At 35.9% G+C, this 20,857-nt stretch overlaps 1 pseudogene; it reads left to right on the top strand.

Moving 5' to 3' along the window:
• Positions 1-20,615, top strand: part of LOC107779252 (organic cation/carnitine transporter 2-like) — a 120,534-nt pseudogene extending 99,919 nt beyond the window's left edge.
• The last annotated feature ends 242 nt before the right edge of the window (positions 20,616-20,857 follow it).

Raw genomic sequence — 20,857 nt, 5'->3', positions numbered from 1 at the left:
TTTCATGATACTATCAGCTTTTAGCTCCTTCACAATGCGGTTCTTCAAGTATAACTTTGCATCGGCGAAGTGTGACTCAACCTCAGTGAATGGATCATCATCAGCAACTATCTTCTTCTGGACTTCACCCTCGTAGTATCTTAAACATTGATGGTAGGTGGATGGAACTACTTTATTCTTATGTATCCAAGGCCTTCCAAGCAAGACGTTGTATGAAGTCTTTGCATCGATCACATGCATCCATGCACTTGATTGCATATCTTCAATGATGATTCCCAACCTGATAGCACTCATGGCTCTTTGCCCCCTTGGTTGAATCCTTGAATCATCACACGACTTTTCGAGAGTTCATTCAAGGGAATACCAAGTTCCTTCACAGTACAGATTGGCAAGATGTCCACTAAGGATCCTCCATCAACCAAAATTTGATTTACCCTTTCATCGTGTATATAGCCAACCAGGTACAACGGGTGGTTATGAGAAGTGTCACCTAGTAGAAGATCTTCATTTGTGAACGTAACTTTTTCCTCACAAGCATTAAATTCTTGAGGAATATACTCGATGAGCTTTTCCGAAGATGGTGCTGATGGTTGGTCATCACTCTTTTCTTCCCCTTTGTCAGTATGGCAACAAGAGGCACCGACACCTTCATGGGAAATCTTCGTGCGTAACCAACTTGGTAAGATCTCCTCCAAGGTCACTGGATGTCATCACTTTTGAGGATGGTGCACCTTCACTTTTGCTTTCTTTAAATGCTTAACAGGATTCCATCTCCTTGGAATTTTCACCATCATTTTACTTGTTGGTTACTTTATTGATTCATTTCGTTGGCTCCTTTTGTGGTGCCTACGGCGAGTCACCAACGGCCAAACTTCATCATCATCATGGTCGTCTACTTCGACTTTGTTATTCTTCAGTAATTCTTCATCTTTGATTTCTTTTAAACTTCATAGCTCATCTAGACTGAATGAGCTAATGGTGATAGAGACTTGGTTCGCACTCTCCTTCTCATCTTCAAGAACAATCTTCTTGTCATGGGACAAGTCCATAACTTTGTCCTTGAAGACAAAGAACATATCGAGAGGGTGTCTCACGAGTCGATGGTTTTTGTAGTAATTTAGGTCATTCGTTTTACCAGCTTCATTTGGCCGCTTCATCTATGGAAACTCAATGAGATTTAACTATAGGAGTTCTTCAAAAATTGCCGGCACATCAGAATCCAGAAATGGCTACTCCTTCTCTTGCATTTCTTTTAGAGTCAACTTTTCTCTTGGTTTATCTTGAAAAGAAGTGGATTTCGAACTCTGCTTCTTGCTCACCTTCATTGTGAACTTCACAGGTGATGTGTTGACATTTATAGCTTCTTTGTTTTCAAACTTGGGTGCAAACTTGCTTCATTTCCTGAATTTTTGCTTTTCGTTCCCTTTGCGAGGCTCATAGATAGGCAGCCTTGCATTTCCAGCGGAGGCCACGCTTAACTCCATGTCATGGGCAAGAGTCGCAAGTTATTCAAATGTGTTAGGCTTGATATCTTGCATGATGTAGCAGAGTCCCCAATGCATGCCTTGGATGAACATCGCTATGCCCGAAGCTTCATTAAGCCTGTCTTAGTAGTTGAGACTTGCATTCCTCCAACGATTGATAAAGTCGATAACTGGTTCACCCTTTCGTTGACGAGTATCAACAGATCCAGCCTCGAGGTATGTGTACCAATCAAAAGCATTTCCTTTTAATGAGCGTACAAACTGCTTGAAGAGCTCCATAAGTCCCAGCATTGTTGCATGTCTCAACGAAGTGCTCCACATGATGCTTTGGATTGCCTTTGCCATCAAACTGTCTAGACTTTTGGAGGTTGATAGCCAACATACATATTCAACATATCGATCGTTGAAGTGTACGACTTTGCGTAGGTAAAAGAGGACTTGGAGTTAGCATCGGGGATGTTTTCCACATCAGCAAAGAACCTGGAGTTAGCAGCCTTGGTGGATGTTGATCTGGAGTTAATTTTCTTTGAAGCCATTTCGACGTTCTTGAACTTTGGAGATTGAAAAGTTGAGATGAGAGGTAGATATTGTCCCACTGGGTGTGCCAGAATTTGTAGACAATAAATTGTGTCTAGAAAATAAAATTAAAACCGAAAATATTGCAACAATCATAGTATTTGATTTCAAATAATATGAGTGTACAATTTCTATGAATCCTCTGATTCTTCTTTCCAATAGTAAATAAATCCAAAGGCCTTTGAGCTTGATTATGAATATGTAATTGTTTCCATGATGATCTTGAATTCAACTAGCACAAACTTTGATTTGAACTCGTACTCCTTGAATCTTGATTTATTTTTCATTCTTGAGCTTGAACTTGATTTGTTCTTCGTTCTTGAGCTTGAACTTCATTGCTTGAACTTGAACTTGTCGAGGAATTTGCAGCGTTTGATCCACGAGCTCTTTCTTTCTTCTTGTTATAACTTATGGTATCTTTTATGAGTTATGAAGCCCCCTATTTATAGTTGTGGGAGGGAAGAGTTATGATAAGAATAAACTCTTTCCGATCAATCAAATTGAAGTGTAACAAGGCCGCATTTGATTGGCCAGAACATGTCACTTGCACATGTGGCGTAGTTTCATTGGCTATTTAATTTGACTTGGCATCCCTTGTCATTCTAACGCATGGCATGATCCTATTGGCCCTTCCGTTTGACTTAGCGTGCCATATCATTTAACGCGTGGCACAAAACTTGGCATCTAGGAAGATGATATCTTGGGCCTAATGAACTGAGCTCATCATTTGTAGCCCAATTAAACGTCTAGTCCAATTATATTGGACTTATATAATTAATTTAATTATATTAGCTCATAATATTTATTTGGACCAAAATATATTTAATTGAGATCAAATCTAAATTTCTTATGGATTTAAATTCAATAACATTTTAATTGCCTACAAAACTTTGGAGGAACTTTTGAGAGGCTAACACTATGGGAATTGGAGGCTTGAATAAAGCTATTTATTTTTCTCTATTTCTTGATTTCAACCCTTTTATTTGATTAAATAAGTTGTTGTTATTTTCGTGCCATTAGAAACTTGATATGAATGTTATGATTCCTATCTTTTGTTAATGATTTGATTTTAGTTTTAAGAGTTAGCTATATATGTAATCTTGCGCCTAACTATTTAAATTGTTTGATCATCAATTAAATAGTATATATGAATTTTAAATCGAACTAGAAAAATAGGTTAATCTGAATAGGCGAATAAAAAAAATAAAGCCACATAAACTCAAACAATTACGCTCTTCGAGAGCAAAGTGACAACCAGAAAAACCAAATTAAAATAAAAAAGAGTGCCCTCGACATGTAGATTGTGTTAGTCCAATTCATAAAAATTGCATAGAGCACCCTATTTGGTCACCCCTTTTTAACTTGTACCCATTTTATTTTTTCGTTTGCATCCGTACCCATTTTTTTTTGGTTAAAAGTGTTTTAAAAAGACGATTTTGCTCTTCTTGACAAAACTATAGACTGCAAGACAAAACTTCAGCATGTTTTGGTATGAAGTTTTAACAAATAAATTAAATAATTTCAGCATGCATTAGCAAAAGCTCATTAGAAAATTACACGCTGCAAGACAAAAACTTAAGCATGTTTAGTCTGAAATTTTAGCAAATGAACTAAAAAACTTCACCTTGTTTAGACTGAAATTTCGGATAAAACTCGTGACAAAACTGTAGACCGCATGACAAAATTTCAGCATGTTTTGGTATGAAGTTTTAGCTAGTGAACTAAAGAACTTCAGCATACATTAGGAAAAACTTAGAAAATTACATACTGCATGATAAAAACTTAAGCATATTTAGTCTGAAGTTTTAGCAAATGAACTAAAAACTTCAGCTTGTTTAGACTGAAATTTCGGATAAAACTCATGACAAAACTGTATTTTGCACGACAACACATCAACATGATTTGGTATGAAATTTAAGCAAATGAACTAAATAACTTCGCTATGCATTAGCAAAAACTCATTAGAATATTACATACTGCAGGACAAAAACTTAAGCCTATTTGGTGTGAAGTTTTAGCAAATGAACTAAAAAACTTTAGCATGTTTAGACTGAAGTTTCAGATAAAAATCATGACAAAAGTGTAGACTGCAGGATAAATAACTTCAACATTTTTGGTATGAAGTTTTAGCAAATAAACTAAATAATTTCAGCATGCATTAGCAAAAACTCATTCGAAAATTACATACCGCAGGACATAAACTTAAGCATGTTTAGTCTGAAATTTTAGCAAATGAACAAAAAAACTTTAGCATGTTTAGACTGAAGTTTCAGATAAAACTCATGATAAAACTGTAGATTGCAGGAGAAATAACTTCAACTTGCATTAATATGAAGTTTTAGCTTCAATGTGAAAATTTTCACGAATGAGGTTGCAGATCACGCGATTAATGCGTGATGCAGCTTTTATATCTTTTGTGAGGGGTATAATTGTCATATTATTGTAGATTTTTTGTCAGCTGGCTACCAAATCAATAGTTTTAAAAAAATAGAGTATATATTAAAAGGTGGCACAGAAATAGGGTACAACTGTAAATCCCCCTTCCAGTTTGACCATTTAGCACAAGAATCTCAACTAATCACAAATAATTAAAAACACCAAATTTGCCGACTCAATCCTCGTGTGCGGTCGCTTATCTCTTCATTTGTTAGTTTTATTTATATTTTCCCATATATAATTATATATATGGTATTCGAAATGATTTATTTGGACTTATTTAGATTCATGTCCTTCAATTAAAGGGGAAGTGCTCTTTATTAAGGGTTTCTTCATGACCCAATAACCTCGAAAATCACTTGATTACCTCCACATATACTTCAATGTCTAGATAGTCCTCTTAGACTAGCTAGCCATCGATATGAGTATGGAAGGTTTAGGCTCGCTCTGCTACCCAAAGCCTTCTCTGTAGGCTCTGCCACAAGGTTGAATTGAACCGTGAATTTCTGCCGATACTATGGATGATGGTATTCCGTATAGATGCACTACTTCATCAATATATATTTGGGTTAGCTTGCCCATCGAAGTAAGTCATTACTATTTTCCTAGACGTGAAACCAAAACCTTAAGTTTAGGGTTAAAAGATCATATATATATATATATATATATATATATATATATATATATATATATATATATATCCAAAACACCGCTTTGATTCGTTGTCCTCTATTTCTTCGAGTCTTTTTTCTTAACTGGTTGGTTTTCATAATAAATGTTTTTTCACAAATGTCTGACTTCATTTATTGTCGTGTAACTATTAGGGTGTAAATGATTCGGTTCGACCGGTTATTTTATAAAATTTATACCATACCAATTTTTCGGTTATTCTATTATGTATAACCAAAATTAGACTTTTCGAAACCGTCCCAATCATGTCGGTTTCTCTTCGGTATTGGTACGGTTCGATTAATTTTCGGTATTTTTTTAAATGTCATGTAAAATTCACCAGTAGAAGTAGAATTCAATAACATATGTTCTTTTATAGGACTTAACAAAACTCTCTAGACATTTTTACTATTTAAAGGGTGATGAATTTAAAAAAATGAAAGATGACTAGAGTATAGATCCATCAACTATTCTACAACAACGTAAAAGAAACCAAGCAAAGGCAAAAATAATATAAATCACACGAGTGAAAAGATATTTGTCATGACCCAATTTCCCCTCCGAATGACGTCGTGACGGCACCTAGTATCTATGACTAGGTAAGCCTAATATTTTGCGGAATAAATAAAATAAAAACATAAATTTAACAACTAACTGTAGCAATAACACTATAACTGAGTACCATGCCACTTGGCATGTACAGTAACCAACTCCTCAATATACTACACAGCATTTCCAAAACCCGGAACATCGTGAATCACAAACTATAGGAGGAAAATCTAGTGTTTCTAAGCCTCTTACACAGGACACTGATCTTAGGTGACGCTGGATACAATACCAGCTTATTCTTAACATCTAAATTCCTTTTCCAGCTCATCCGAACTCGTGAGATCCATGTCAATACCGAACTGCAACCTCAATCCCTAATCTTTCAAAATTCATGCCGCACACCGCACCTATCTTACCAATATGCGAGGACCCAAGAATTGTATCATAGCTCCTAAACCACTAATAGGATACACACTTCACTTTGTAGAAACCTTTCACTTTACTCGTTTCAGGAGAATCGTTGCAACACATGACTGAATTCTCATAACCGTAGAACACACAAATCCTCAAGTAGTTATCTAAACCACCATAACCCTTTCGGGATCCGCCTACACATAACATGCCATAATAGTCGAATGCATCCAAATACAATCAATCACGGCGGCCGTCAAGCCTAGCACATCTCGCCACAAATCACAAGCATAATCTAATCACGCTAGAGGAATTGATCACTGCCACCATCATGCCAATTCAACCATGGCTAACCGATCCGACTTCTTCTAACTTATCCTTAACCTGTCTTAGAAATAATAATAACTCCAGTCAACATATAACGAAATCAATATGCTTTCATCCTGAGTGGCCTTGAATCACGAGACCACGTTATCTCAAATCTACGAACCATCTCATACCCTCCTTGTGCGCATATTCGCATCTTCAACTGGTACACCCAATCTAAAAATTCCTCTATGAGTCCGAAGTTATTTTCTCTCATTCCTCCAATACTACACCGTAGATCGAAGATAACATAGAACACTCCAAGCCCCTTTTCATAATCTGCAAAAACTCGATACTCAACCATACTACTGGCTCGAAATCCGTAGGCACCGCACTTTGAATTTTTGAACCCACTAAAACCATTGATGCGAGTCATCCACTCTAACTTGGTCCTGAATATAATCAACTCCAAGTCTTTGCTAGCACATGAACACTCTCTCAATAAGCACCCAACTGAATTGCTTTCCTTGTACATCACATTTACACAAAACATAAACTTTGAGTCTTTCTAAAGCCTGAATATGAATCGATAAGGCCAATTATAGCACACATTCCTCAAATTCTTTGCCAAAATCACCACTGATGACCCTCTTCCTTAGTCATAATATCCCACCAATATGCCGATAACCAGAAATCTCACAATTTGCCGACCATGCAATCCAACCGTAGGCGGTGGAACTCTCCCACTTAGCTTGAAGTTACCATTGCATAACTCTAGAACCCGCCAAGTTTCTTTCTTCATCGTTGACATGATCTTGCGCAATCAACCCACCATATTCCTCGAAACCTTTTTGATAAACTCTTCATAGACACTCTGAATCACTAGCCATATGCACATATTCGACCTCTTCCTGAATAGTCAATAGAAATTCTTTTGTAAAACCCTATCAATACCACGCAACCGCTAACCCGCTCACAGGAGATATCCCCCTTGTGGAAATTCCATATCGACATCCTCCAACAACGCTGCGCCGAGTACTATTACCACAAAACCAATAAACTATCTTGATCCCGTGCTCATTCACCAGTTGTACAAGTCTGTTCACTCCGCCTGGACATCAACTAAAGATGCGATAATACATTCCAATGCAGAGTCATGTTGTATCCTTCTTCATATCAAGCAACTCATCTTTGTTGCATCAAATCTCCCACTGCCTAATAGCTAATATTCTAAATTGAGTCCGTAGACCCAGTCACTGTCCATCCTGGATCCCAAATCACTCTAAACTTTCCTCAAGACGTGTAGCTATCCTATCCCAGAACCCACATGCTACTCTGCCACTCGCCCACTTTGGTCAAACTCACTCCTTTAAGTAACTACCTGACTCATGTTACTCACAGTTGGCTTTATATAAGTTTATCCACCGCAAGGCACCTCCACACATGTCATTCCTCATCCTTCGCTGCCCAGTTGTTGCCTAAAATCAAAATCTACCTCTGTCGCACTTTAACCCATCGATCGCTACCGACTTTATCCTTTCCGAAATTCATCTTCGTTGAGACATCAATACTAGAAGTACCAATTCGATTCTGAAACCGCTACACTCTGTTATCTCTGACAACCTCATCTCAAGCACCCTGCCCCCAAAGGTAAATTGAAGAAGGCCATAACATCGGCGAACCTTAATGCGTTCAACAAGGATAATGACACCACATCACAGTTTGAGAACTCTACTACACTCGAAAATACCAAGCCTCGTTACTCCATCAACCCAAATCCGGACATTCATAGGCCAATTGCTTTTCCTTTGCTGGAAATAAGATACTGAATCTCGGAACCATGCACTTAGTAAACCTCCTTCCAAGTCATTCACTGCCCCGACACAAAGGCAAGCATCCTACCATCATATCAATACCGTGCGATTACAACTCATGAGGATCATAGCAGCATGTGCATAGCCTCAAAGCATCTCAGAAGTATAGTTACTAAGCTGAAATGACAGAATATCCTTCCGCAGGCGACAACAATAGCCCAAACAACTACGTAGGGAGAAACATTCTGCACCACATCTGTAGTTCCATTAAAATTCCTCAATTCTCGATCGATAGTAGGCGCTTCACCTCGCATAAGATTGAATGGGAAGGAAATGAAGGCATAAGCCTCAAAGGAATTAAATCGCACGATGAGGAATCAAGAAGGGAAGTGCTCCTAATAGTCCTGTAGCCTCTCGAAGATAAGTACAAACGTCTTCGTACCGATCCGCAAGACTCTACTAGACTTGCTCATGACTCGTGAGACCTAAGTGAACCTAGTGTTGTGATACCATGTTGTTACGACCCAAAATCCATAAAGGTCGTGATGGCGCTGGACTCCACTGTTAGGCAAGCCAACACTAAATAGTTAATTAAATCCTCATTTTAATATTTATTTTGAAATCGTAAATTTACTTCTATTTATCTAGTAAAAGATGAATTTATAAAATAAATAACAATATTTTCCAATTACAATAGTGAACATCCCATAATCATCCCAGAACCCAGTGTCACAAGTGCATGAGCCTTTTTTAGAAATTTAAAATAAAATACAATAACTGTCCGGAATACAACTTGGACAGGAAACAAAATATAATACTCTGAAGGAGACTCTGCTGGTTGTGGTGCATCGTATAGAATGCAGCTCACCTAAGTCCCCACCATAATCACTCCTCTGCGCCCACAAGGTCGCTAAACATATATGTACATGTACAAAAATGTACAGCAAGTGTAGCATGAGTGCGTAAATCAACACGTACCCAGTAAGTATCCCGCCTAACCCCGAAGAAGTAGTGACGAGGGGTCGACTTCGACACTTACTAATGGTCCAATCATATCAGGTACAGTAAAGAAGTGAATGAATATGAGACAGAGTAAATATATGAAACAAACAAGTATAAAATACGTAGTACAATTTTTCTCTTTACAATTTACTCAAGCTCTCAACTAGCAAGTTTCCTCCGTAACCGGAGCATATGTATAGATATAGTGGATTTCATCAAAGAGGTTGTCATAATCCAAATCAGGGAAAAACCCTCAGATACACTGGCTTCTTGCCAAACGTTACGCACGATTCCATGAGGATAATATATATATATATATATATATATATATATATATATATTACGCACGATTCCATGAGGATAATATATATAGGAAATGTCGAGGCGTACGGCCCAATCCAACATAAAAGTAAATTGTGCACTGCCGAGGGTCGAACGGTGCGAACCATAGATGCATCTATTAACCTGCCGAGGCGAACGGCCCGCTCCCATGAGAGTGTGGTACATAAATCATACCGAGGCGAACGGCCCGATCCCATAAGAGTGGTAGAAGGAAATACCCCGCTCGAAATCATACGTGCGACGCGGTCAAATATAAATTTAAGAAATCTCCGCACTCGCGAATCATACTTGCGACGCGGCCAAATATAAATTTAACATTAAAATCATATCTCTTTCTTGATTCTTTTCAAAATAAGGGAAATTCAACTTGTAGCTTTTTAAGGAAATTACCCCGCTCGCGAAACATGCATGCGACGCGGTTACATGTAGATTTCTTAATCTATTATAGCATTACTCAATCCTTTTCGAAATTACGAAGTTCAAACGAAATCTTTTAAACCTTACGTTCTTCAATTTCAACTCCTTTCAAAACATTTAATAAGCAAACTCAATGTCGCGCCCTCTCAAGGAAGGCAATAAGCATAAATCAATAACAATATCAACAAGGCATGATGTGAGCCTAAAACTACCTGGATATAGGCATAGCTAGTAGCTACGCACAAACTCTTGTCACCTCGTGCGTACGTAGCTCCCACAAATAGAAGCACACAATAATTTAGTTCACCTATGGGGTTAATTCCCTCTTACAAGGTTAGAAAGGAGACTTACCTTGCTCCAAAATTTCATAACCGGCTCCAAGGCCGCTCCATCAATTCAAACTGATACTCGTCGCTCCAAAACTAGTCAAATATGACGCAACCAAATCAAAATATACTCTAATACTCATAATTAATTATTTTATAACAATTCTCAACTCCATTCGAAAAGTCGATAAAATCACCCTCGAGCCCACGTGCCCGGATTCCGAAACATTTTGAAGATAATCGTTACCCATAACCTTATAAACTCAAATATATGATTTATTCCCAATTCCAGGCCCAAATTCGTGGTCAAAAATCCAAAATACCAAATTCTAGTTTTTACTTCAAAATTCTAAATTTCTACAAATTTTCACGTCTAAATCCTTATATAAACCATGTATGTAACTTGCAATAGGTGGGAATCACTTACCTTGACATAGATGATGAAGACGGAGCTCCAAAATCGCTCCTAGGTCGGCTCCCGTGGAGGAAAATGAAATGAAAATGGTCAAACTCCCGTTTAAAACAATCTGCCAAGATGCTGCCCTTCTTCTTTACGAACGCGGAACCTTGCTCACGTTCGAGAAGCACACGAGTCACTACCCTAGTATTTCTCTTATACAAACGCGAGGTTCCTCCCGCGAACGCGAAGCACACCGGGCCAGACCTTCACGAACGCGATCCTTTTTGCGTGAACGCGAAGCACAACCTCCCATACCTCACAGTAACCCTTCGCGAACGCGAAGGGTAAATCCCAGAAGCCCTTAACTTCTTCTACGCGAATGCGGGAATTCCTTCGCGCATGCGTAGAAGGAAACCAGACACCAGCAAATCTGATGCTTCAGCCATTGCCCAAGAATTCCAATCCGTTAACTATCCGAAATCTACCCGAGGCCCTTGGGACTTCAACCAATTATACCAGCATGACCCAAAATACATCACGAACTTAGTCGAGCCTTGAAATCATATCAAAAAATGCTAAAACCATGAATCGCACTCCAATACAAGCTTAAAGAACTTTTGAACTTCAAACTTTCACATTCAATGCCAAAATCTATCGAATCACGTCCGATTAACATCAAATTTTGCATACAAGTCACATTTTACATTACGGACCTACTCCAACTTTTGGAATCAGAATCCGATCTCGATATAAAAAATCCACTTCCGGTCAAACTTGTCAAAAACCTTCAAATTTCTAGCTTTAGCCAAATGACTCCAAAATGACCTACGGACCTCCGAATCCACTTTCGAAAGTGCTCCCAATACCAGAATCACCATACGGAGCTATTCCTAGACTTGGAATCCCAAACGGACATTGATAACATTGAAATGCACTTCAACCCAAATTTATGAAAAATCTTCCAAAATGCCAACTTCCACAATAGGCGTCGAAATGCTCCCAGGTCATCCAAAACCTGATCCGGACATACGCCCAAGCCCGAATTCATCATACGAACCTGTTGGAACCTTTAAATCCCGAGTCTAAGATCATTTACTCAAAAATCCAACCTTAGTCAATTCTTCCAACTTAAAGCTTCCAAAATGAGAATTTTCTTTTCAAATCAACTCTGAACTTCCGAAATTTTAATTCTGACCACACGTACCAGTCATAATACGTGAAGTGAAGATGCTCATGGCCTCAAACTGCTGAACGACGCGTTAGAGCTCAAAACAATCAGTCGGGTCGTTACATTCTCTCCCACTTAAACATGCGTTCGTCCTCGAACGTGCTAAGAACTGCTCTAGGGTTGTCCGAAATTACTTTTTAATACCTCGTGCACTTACCCGTGCTGCCACAACTTAGTTGAGCACATTAGCTCGATTAAATCTGAAGATATTCTCTTTTTACTTTGATAAATAAGCCTTAGAGTCCACTTCTAACATCCAGAATTCTCTGCCAGGCCTGTTCTCATCATACGAACACCGTATCAATCACTACACGATGCACCGATACATGATTGAATACCTTTGCTGAATTCACACTATGCACTGCATAACTCACATGACCATAATAACATCATCTGATAATAATAGCCGAAATTCCACGAATTTGATGCTCACAATGCACCTCATAACATATATAAGTCTTGTTCCAACTCTTGCAATATCGCCACGACGGAAGAGATGTGTAGAAATTCATAACCAACTGCAGAGTCATCAAATCATTAAATCTTTTAAGATTTGGATCGATACCGGGGTCACGGTCCCGATATTCTCAAGGGAGGGCGTCGTGCTCCCGGAACCTGTCTCGATGAGTCCCTTGCCTCGATTCCGAATCCTTGTCATCACGTCCCTTACTTGATTTATTTTATCAAAAATCGGGTCGTGTCATGGGTCCAGTTTCATCGGTACACAATAATGAATGCTAAAACCCTATTTAGTGACCTTTCAACCGCACGAATCCAAATTAAGTTCTGCCAATGGGTTTCAGACATCAGTTGCTAATAAATATTACTTCCTCAGTTCCAATTTATGTGACAGTGAATTTTGAGAGTCAATCAAGTTTTTCTTTGACCACAATTATTTTATATGCCTTTTAGATATTTTAAATTATTAATTATTATAACTTATTGTACTTTTTACCTTAGTTTCCAAGTATATAAATATATTTCAAAAAACTTAAAAAATCTATATCCGACCAAAATAAAAAAATTGGACTCTCGAAATCCAAGCTCATAGAATTGACCTCATAGATTTCCATATAATACGAAAATAAGAAACCTAACACTAGCAGCTAGTAGAGCAACTAGTTGAAATCTTATTTCACTTTAAAAATATTTCTTGGTAAGCTTATGGCTAGACGACAGAGTCCAGTTGACATAATTAATAAAAAAAATAAGTACAACTAGGTCCATGTCCTGTCCTATCGTTTTTGCATATATAAACTTCTTGTTGTTATAAGAAAAATTAAATTATGGTGGATGTCTACTCTTCCTCCATGATCTTCTCAAATGCTTAATGACATATTCAATGACATATTTCTATGCTTAATGACATATTCAATGACATATTTTTCTTCACTTTTCATGCCTATATAAAGGCCTTGTAATAAATAAGAAAATACACACAATTGAAGAGAAAATCTCTTCCTTCTCTCTATCTCCATTTCTTGTTCATGTTTTACTAAATTGCTTTTATTTCATAACATGTCTTGTTCATGTTTTACTAAGTTGCTTTTATTTTATAACACGTTATCAGCACGATGCCCTAATCAATTGAGTTACTTATATCTACAAAATTGTCCTACATCATAAAAGGCATGTTCCTGCCGTGCCTAATATTCATCTTGAAGAGATAAACTTTTCTTTCTCATTTAGCAATTTCAAAGAATGGTATCAAACATAACTGAAGTAACAATAAAGTTGAGGAGACCAGTACACTGTGATAAGGCATATAATGTTAATGCTAAGATACGTTTTCTAATCCTTTTTAATTAATTTATTTTCTTATTCGTTTTTCTCATAGGTACTTTATTTGTTATGAAAGTTTCCAATGCTAAGTATTTTCTTCTTACAAATCCATTCATATTCTTAAGTGTTTTACTTTATAAAGAAAAATACTTAAATGTAAACTAATTACTACTCCATGTTTTACTTATTTTATTTTGTTGCATTATCAATATCCATTTCAATGAACGGGTTTCTAATATTTGTTGTAAGTTTGATTTGATCTCATTCATCTTGTATCCTGGTTATATAGATCTTATTATAAGAATCATAAGTATATAATGATGCAGCCAAGAGTTACGTACTAAACCAAAGGCCAAATGAAGTACAAGAAATTGGGGAGCTACTACAGCTTTTGCAAAGTCATTTGAGGAACTTTGGTTCCTAAGTTAAAAAAAAAGCAAGAACCTTATGTAAAGTTTCCCTTAACTGAACGTTTTCCTATAAAATATATGCTTGACCATCATGCGCCATTCTGACTTTTAAAAAGGTAATGTGAGGTAAGTTTCTCTCGGGTAATCTTAATAGCACAACTAGCATACGTTATTGATAAATAAATATACGATCCAAATGAAAAAATATTTTGAATTAGCATTGGCCGATCAAAACTTTTAATTCTCGTATATTGAAAAATTGAGTGAGTTTGTATCTCTGCAATCCAATTTTATATTATTTGTACATGATATTCTTAGTACACTCCATTAAATAAAAAAAAGAGTTTAGTTTCTTGTGACTTAAAATACATAACTGCTCCTATTTTATAACTGATGTGGGAGGCAACAAGTTGGTAGAGTCATTCCAGTATTGACTTTTTCATTAATGTTAAAAATATTGTCAATAATATTTTCAATTAAAGGTTATGCTATATCTCTTTGTTTTTCTAGAAAGCATAATACTTAGTTTCCATAAAAGTGCATGGTAACTAGTAGTACTATATTATTCTATTTGATATATTATTTTTCTTTAATGTTCTAGTCATATCACTTTGATCTTGAAGTAAGCTTATTGCAGCAAAGACCACATGTGAATTTTTAATATTATTTTGTATTTTCATATATCTGTTTGACACTAATTACTTAGCTGATTTGAGTAAACGAAAATCTATTGTTGAGAATTATATCCAAATGATATTATGAAGAGTTTAACTCAAGAGGTAAGCATTTCCTGTACACAATAATAATAATAATAATAATAATAATAATAATAATAATAATAATAATAATAATAATAATAATAATAATAATAATAATAATAATAATAATAATAATAATAATAGTTCTTCAAAATGTGAAGGCAATGTTTACCATCAAATTGGTATGCAAAATAATAAAGTACGCCGCCGATTATGATACATTCATTGAAGAGAATGTGACTTGTGATAAGTATTGAGAATGCAGACCCATTCCTAAAGGTGAATGTTGTAATATGTTATAAAAGTAATGAATAAAGACATGCAATGCATGATTGCATGAATACCACACAACTCACCTCTGAGGGAGGTTTGAGTGAAATAAAGAGAATAAATATTATTGTGTGGTTACATGAATATGTCATTGGTCGCGTACATGTGATACGACAAAAAAATATTTTGTTGTGCCTTATAGAAAGTTATTAAAGGCAAAATTAAAGCAAAAAAAAATACTTTTCTTATGATGATTTTGACAATGATTATTTATTATGATATAATTTTCTCCATGAAGGAGACATTTACTATATGAATGGTATGACAAAAGATCTTGTAGTACAAAAATTATTAAGAGCTCCGAAAAAATTAATTCGTTACTACCCGGATGAATAAAAATATTCACGACATTGATATTGTAAAGTCTCAAAAAAAACTTTTTGAGTTTCAAATGTATTAGTCAAAGTGGTTGGCATATTGAGACTATAAATAAAAGGAATATTGAATATTTTCATATTTCTATAATCATGACGGATAAATATGAAAGATTACCCGATTTTCTTTTTATTTTTACTACACAAATATAAGCATGATGATGGAATCATATGTCATAAGTAAACTAGAGGTTTACTAAAACAAATATTAGTTGGCATGACTGGTTGACCATCTCGGTTCAATTATAATGCGAAAAATTAATTGAGAATTACATTGACATATATTGAAGAAATATAAGATTCTTCAAGAATTCTCTTGTGCTGCTTATTCTCATGATATATCAGTTAAAGTTGGGATTGAATCCTTTGATTTCTGGAACTAATAAAAGATGATAAATATATGGGCCCAGTCACCTGCCATGTCGACCGTTTACTATTATATGATTTTAATAGATGCATCTATTCTTTGGTCACATGTGCATTTGTTATCAACTTGCAATTTGGCTTTTGTAAGATTGATTGCTCAAATTATTAGAGCACAGTTCCAAAATATAAATTATGATTATTTATCTTGATAATACTGGTTTAAATCAAGTTGATTTAGCAGAAATTGTATGCCTCCAATTATAGCTAAACCATTAGTTATGAGAACAAAATTGCCAAAATAAAATTTGGTATGTGATGTATTATTTAATATGCAACAGCACTTGTACGCATCTAGCCAAATTAAGATAAGTTCTCCCTATCACAATCAGTTCAGGGTCAGGAACCAAATAATTTCCATCTAAAAATATGAATGTGCTATATGATTTAATTGTTCCACCACAATGTACAAAGATGGATCCCCAAATAAGGCTAGGGATATATGTCGGTGATCCCAACAATAGAGGGAGAAAATGGGCAGCTGAAAAAGTAATGCATGTAATGAATTATTATGAGTACATCTAGATCCTCGTATGAGAAAATGTGAACTTGAAGTTCAAGGGATAATTCATTTGCAAAATATTGCCAGACGTATTTGCTGACCCAAAGTTAAATATCATATTCAGCTGCTAATGCTCCAAATAAAATAAAGTTCATAATGAATAGAGTCTATGGCATGCATGAAGCATAATAGACTAATCGGTTCCAAAGATAAAACTCCTTGAAAAAGGAGAGGAGCAAATGTTCAAGATGGTCATAATAAGGAGGCAAGTGCTCTAGAAGAGCACCACGACATAACACTTCATAAGACCTCATGGGAAAGGCTCAGGTACCTGAAAATAATAAGATAAAGAGATCTCAATAAGTTATGTCTTTATTGGGTAATAGTAGAACCGATATAAAATGATCGTCGACGATATTGTTAATATAATGTAGCGCTCAATATTATTAATATTGACGAGGATCTTGAGCTCAAATCTATCATGAAATTTGGACAGATAAATGATTGGCCAAATAAAAAATACGCAATGAAAATTGATTTCACCTGAAAATTATGAAGTTGGACGGATAGTCCCAACACCTGAAAGTATAAAGCCAGTGGAGGTATAAATATGTTCTTGTGTGAAAAAAGGTCAAGCCGATAGACATAAAGATGACTTGTGTCACAAGAAGGTTTGTAAATATCCTGGCGTTGATTATATAGAGACATGTTCTCATGTGGTGGATGTCTCAATTTCAGATTTTAATCTGGCAATACAAGAAAAACGTGATATGCGTATAATGGAAATCATTGAAGGATTTAAATTGTTCTGAAGCATATTAAGGTTTCCAAGAAATTTATTAAATAAAGCTTCAAAAATCCTTATACGGATTGAAACAATCAGGGCGCATGTGGTATAATCGCCTGAGTGAGTACCTGTTGAAAGAAGGGTACAAGAATGATTCAATTTGTCCTTGTGTCTTTATAAAAAGATATGGATCTAAATTTATTATAATCACCGTGTATGTTGATTATTTAAATATCATTGGAACTCCTAGGGAGCTTTCTAAAGCAGTAGAGCTTCCTAAAGCAGTAGACTATTTAAAGAAAGAATTTGAAATGAAAGATCTTGGAAAGATAAAATTTTGTCTTGGTCTACAAATTGAGTATATGAAAGATGAAATTTTTGTTCATCAATCAGCATACACTAAAAAGATTTTAAAGCGATTCCATATGGATAAAGCACATCCATTCCGACCTCATGAAAATAATGAAGAGCTTCTTGGTCCCGAAGTACCATATCTTAGTGCAATTGGTGCACTAATGTATCTTTCTTATATTACAAGGTCTGACATAACTTTTTCAGTTAATGCCTTAACAAGATATAGCTCTGCTCTTACAAGGAGATATTGGAATGGAATCGAACACATATTACGGTATCTAAAAGGGACTACCGATATGGGATTATTTTATGGCAATGATTGCAGTCCCGATCTTGTTGGTTATGCCGATGCTGGATATTTATATGACCCACACAAGGCTCGATCTCAAACAGACTATGTGTTTACATATGGAGGCACTGCCATATCTTGGCGATCGACTAATCAATCAATCGTGGCTACTTCATCTAATCATGTTGAGATAATTGCTATTCATGAAGCAAGTCGAGAATGTATATGGCTGAGGTCGATAATATACCTTATTCGAGACAAATATGGTTTGAAGTATGACAAACTACCCACAGACAATGCAGCATGCATAGCCCAATTGAAGGGAGGATTCATAAAGGGGATAGGACAAAGCAAATTTCACCAAAATTATTTTTCACACATAATCTTCAAAAGAATAGTGATATCAATGTGCAACAGATCCGTTCAAGTGATAATATAGTTGATATGTTCACCAAATCTCTACCGACGTCAACCTTCAAGAAACTAGTGTATAAGATTGGGATGCGAAGGCTCAAGGATGTGAATTGATGCTCTCATCAGGGGGAGTTAATACGCGTTGTACTCTTTTTTCCTTATAAGGTTTTGTCCCACTGGGTTTTCCTTGCAAGGTTTTTAACGATGCAACCAAAAGGCGTATTTCTAAACATGTGTACTCTTTTCCTAATAAGGTTTTAACGAGGCACATTATCTATGGACATCTAAGGGGGAGTGTTATAAGAAAAATTAAATTATGGTGGATGTCTACTCTTCCTCCATGATCTTCTCAAATGCTTAATGACATATTCAATGACATATTTTTCTTCACTTTTCATGCCTATATAAAGGCCTTGTAATAAATAAGAAAATACACACAATTGAAGAAGAAAATCTCTTCCTTCTCTCTATCTCCATTTCTTGTTCATGTTTTACTAAATTGCTTTTATTTCATAACATGTCTTGTTCATGTTTTACTAAGTTGGTTTTATTTTATAATACTTCTATATTATTATATAGCATATTAAGTCGAAAGTTTTGCAAATTACAAAAAAAACAATGAGTGACCAATAAGAACCATTACTAAAGCCAAAAAAAAAAAAAAAAAAGCAATAACACTTGATGTAACAGTAGAAAGTTGCACACGAGAATTTGGATGGGCACGATTCTTACAATCCATTTTCATATCTCTATCATGGTTTTCGATGCTCAACAAACATTCATTAGTGTCTTCACCAACACGTTGGCCGTTTATGAATAATCGTTAAAAGGTGCGAGTTCAATTCTCACTGGCCTTCCAGCGTCTTCGTTTTTCATAGGTTGTCTTATCGGAGGTTTCCTTCTTTCTACCTTAGCTGACACAAAACTTGGTCGAAAAAACATGTTGGTTTTATCATGTTTTATTATGTCAATTACCGGAGCTATAACATTATCATCATCAATAACAACAACCCAGTATAATTTCACTAGTGGGGTCTGGGGAGAGTAGTGTGTACGCAGACCTTACCCCTATCCTGGGGTAGAGAGGTTGTTTCGGATAGACCATCGGCTTCCTCCCTCCAAGAACTCCCCACCTTACTCTTGGGGTGACTCGAACTCACAACATCTTGGTTGGAAGCGGAGCTATAACATCAATTTCTACAAATATTTGGATGTATTCACTTTTAAGGTTTTTAACTGGTTTTTTAGCAATGTTAAAGTTGTCTTTGTGCAACTCTATAGATCACGAGTTCGAGTAGTGGAAGCAGTCACTAATGCTTGCATTATGGTAGGCTATCTGCATCACACCCCTTGGGTGCAAACAATTTCCTGAATCTTGCATGAACACGGGATGTCTTGTGAACCAAGCTGTCTTTAAAATTAAAAAAAATCTAAAACTAGTTGCTAAAGCGTAGAAGTACCTCTATGTGTACACGGAGTAAACAAGTCCAAATGTCTGATTTATTCAGCATTTTTTTATTTGCATGTTATTTTATTAATAAAGCATGTCTGATTTATGTAAAATCTTTGAAACTTCTAACGCAGAACTTAGAGTCCACAATCAATCTCTACTCAGCTATCAAGATGTTGGTAGAAAAGAATTGGGCTTTCAAGAGACTAATATAAGTTATGCTTGTTGGTTTTGGTGTTGGATTGATTTACTATGGGATGCCACTAGGAGTTGGAAATTTACCTTTTAAACTATACTTTAGTGTCACATTGAATGCATTATCAGAATTGCCAGCTTCTATGGTAACATTCTTTCTTATTGGCAAACTAACAAGAAAAATATCACTTTTGGCATTTGCTGTATTAAGTGGAATTTGTAGCATAGGTTGTGCAATAGTTAAAGATGGTTCTTTTAAAGAATTACAAATGTGGTTTGAATTGGTTTCTTTTTTTAGTGCATGTACATCTTTTAAGGTACTATTGATTTACCCTGTGGAATTATTTCCAACTTGTGTGAGGAATTCAGCAGTGTCAATGGTGAGACAAGCATTGGTTCTTGGGGGTGCATTTAGTCCAATTTCGGTTGCTTTTGGGAGAAATAATAGATGGTTTTCTTATGGAGTTTTTGGAATAAGTATTGGAATTTGTGGTTTGTTTGTGCTGTGTTTATCATAAACTAAATGCAGAACATTGAGTGATACTATGGATGAAGAGGAGCAGAAGGAAAGAATATTTGTTTGCTAATGATTATTGTAGCTGTATTTTTTCATCCTTAACTAGAGGTCTCGGGTTCGAGCTCTGAATATGAAGCTACTTTTGTTATGAAGGTCCTAGTGCGAATCCAAATTTAGTCCGGCTCCATTGCGGGGGACGGCAGGTGAAAAACCACAAAAAGATTATTGTAGTAGACATTTGTCAATAAAAGATTATACCATCTAAGAAAAAGATTATACCATCTAAGAATATGACACTGTTGGTTTTTCTAT

The sequence above is a fragment of the Nicotiana tabacum genome, chromosome 13, assembly GCF_000715075.1.
Source record: "Nicotiana tabacum cultivar K326 chromosome 13, ASM71507v2, whole genome shotgun sequence".
In the NCBI taxonomy this organism is placed as follows: Eukaryota; Viridiplantae; Streptophyta; class Magnoliopsida; order Solanales; family Solanaceae; genus Nicotiana; species Nicotiana tabacum.
This window is presented reverse-complemented; position numbering and strand designations above follow the sequence as displayed.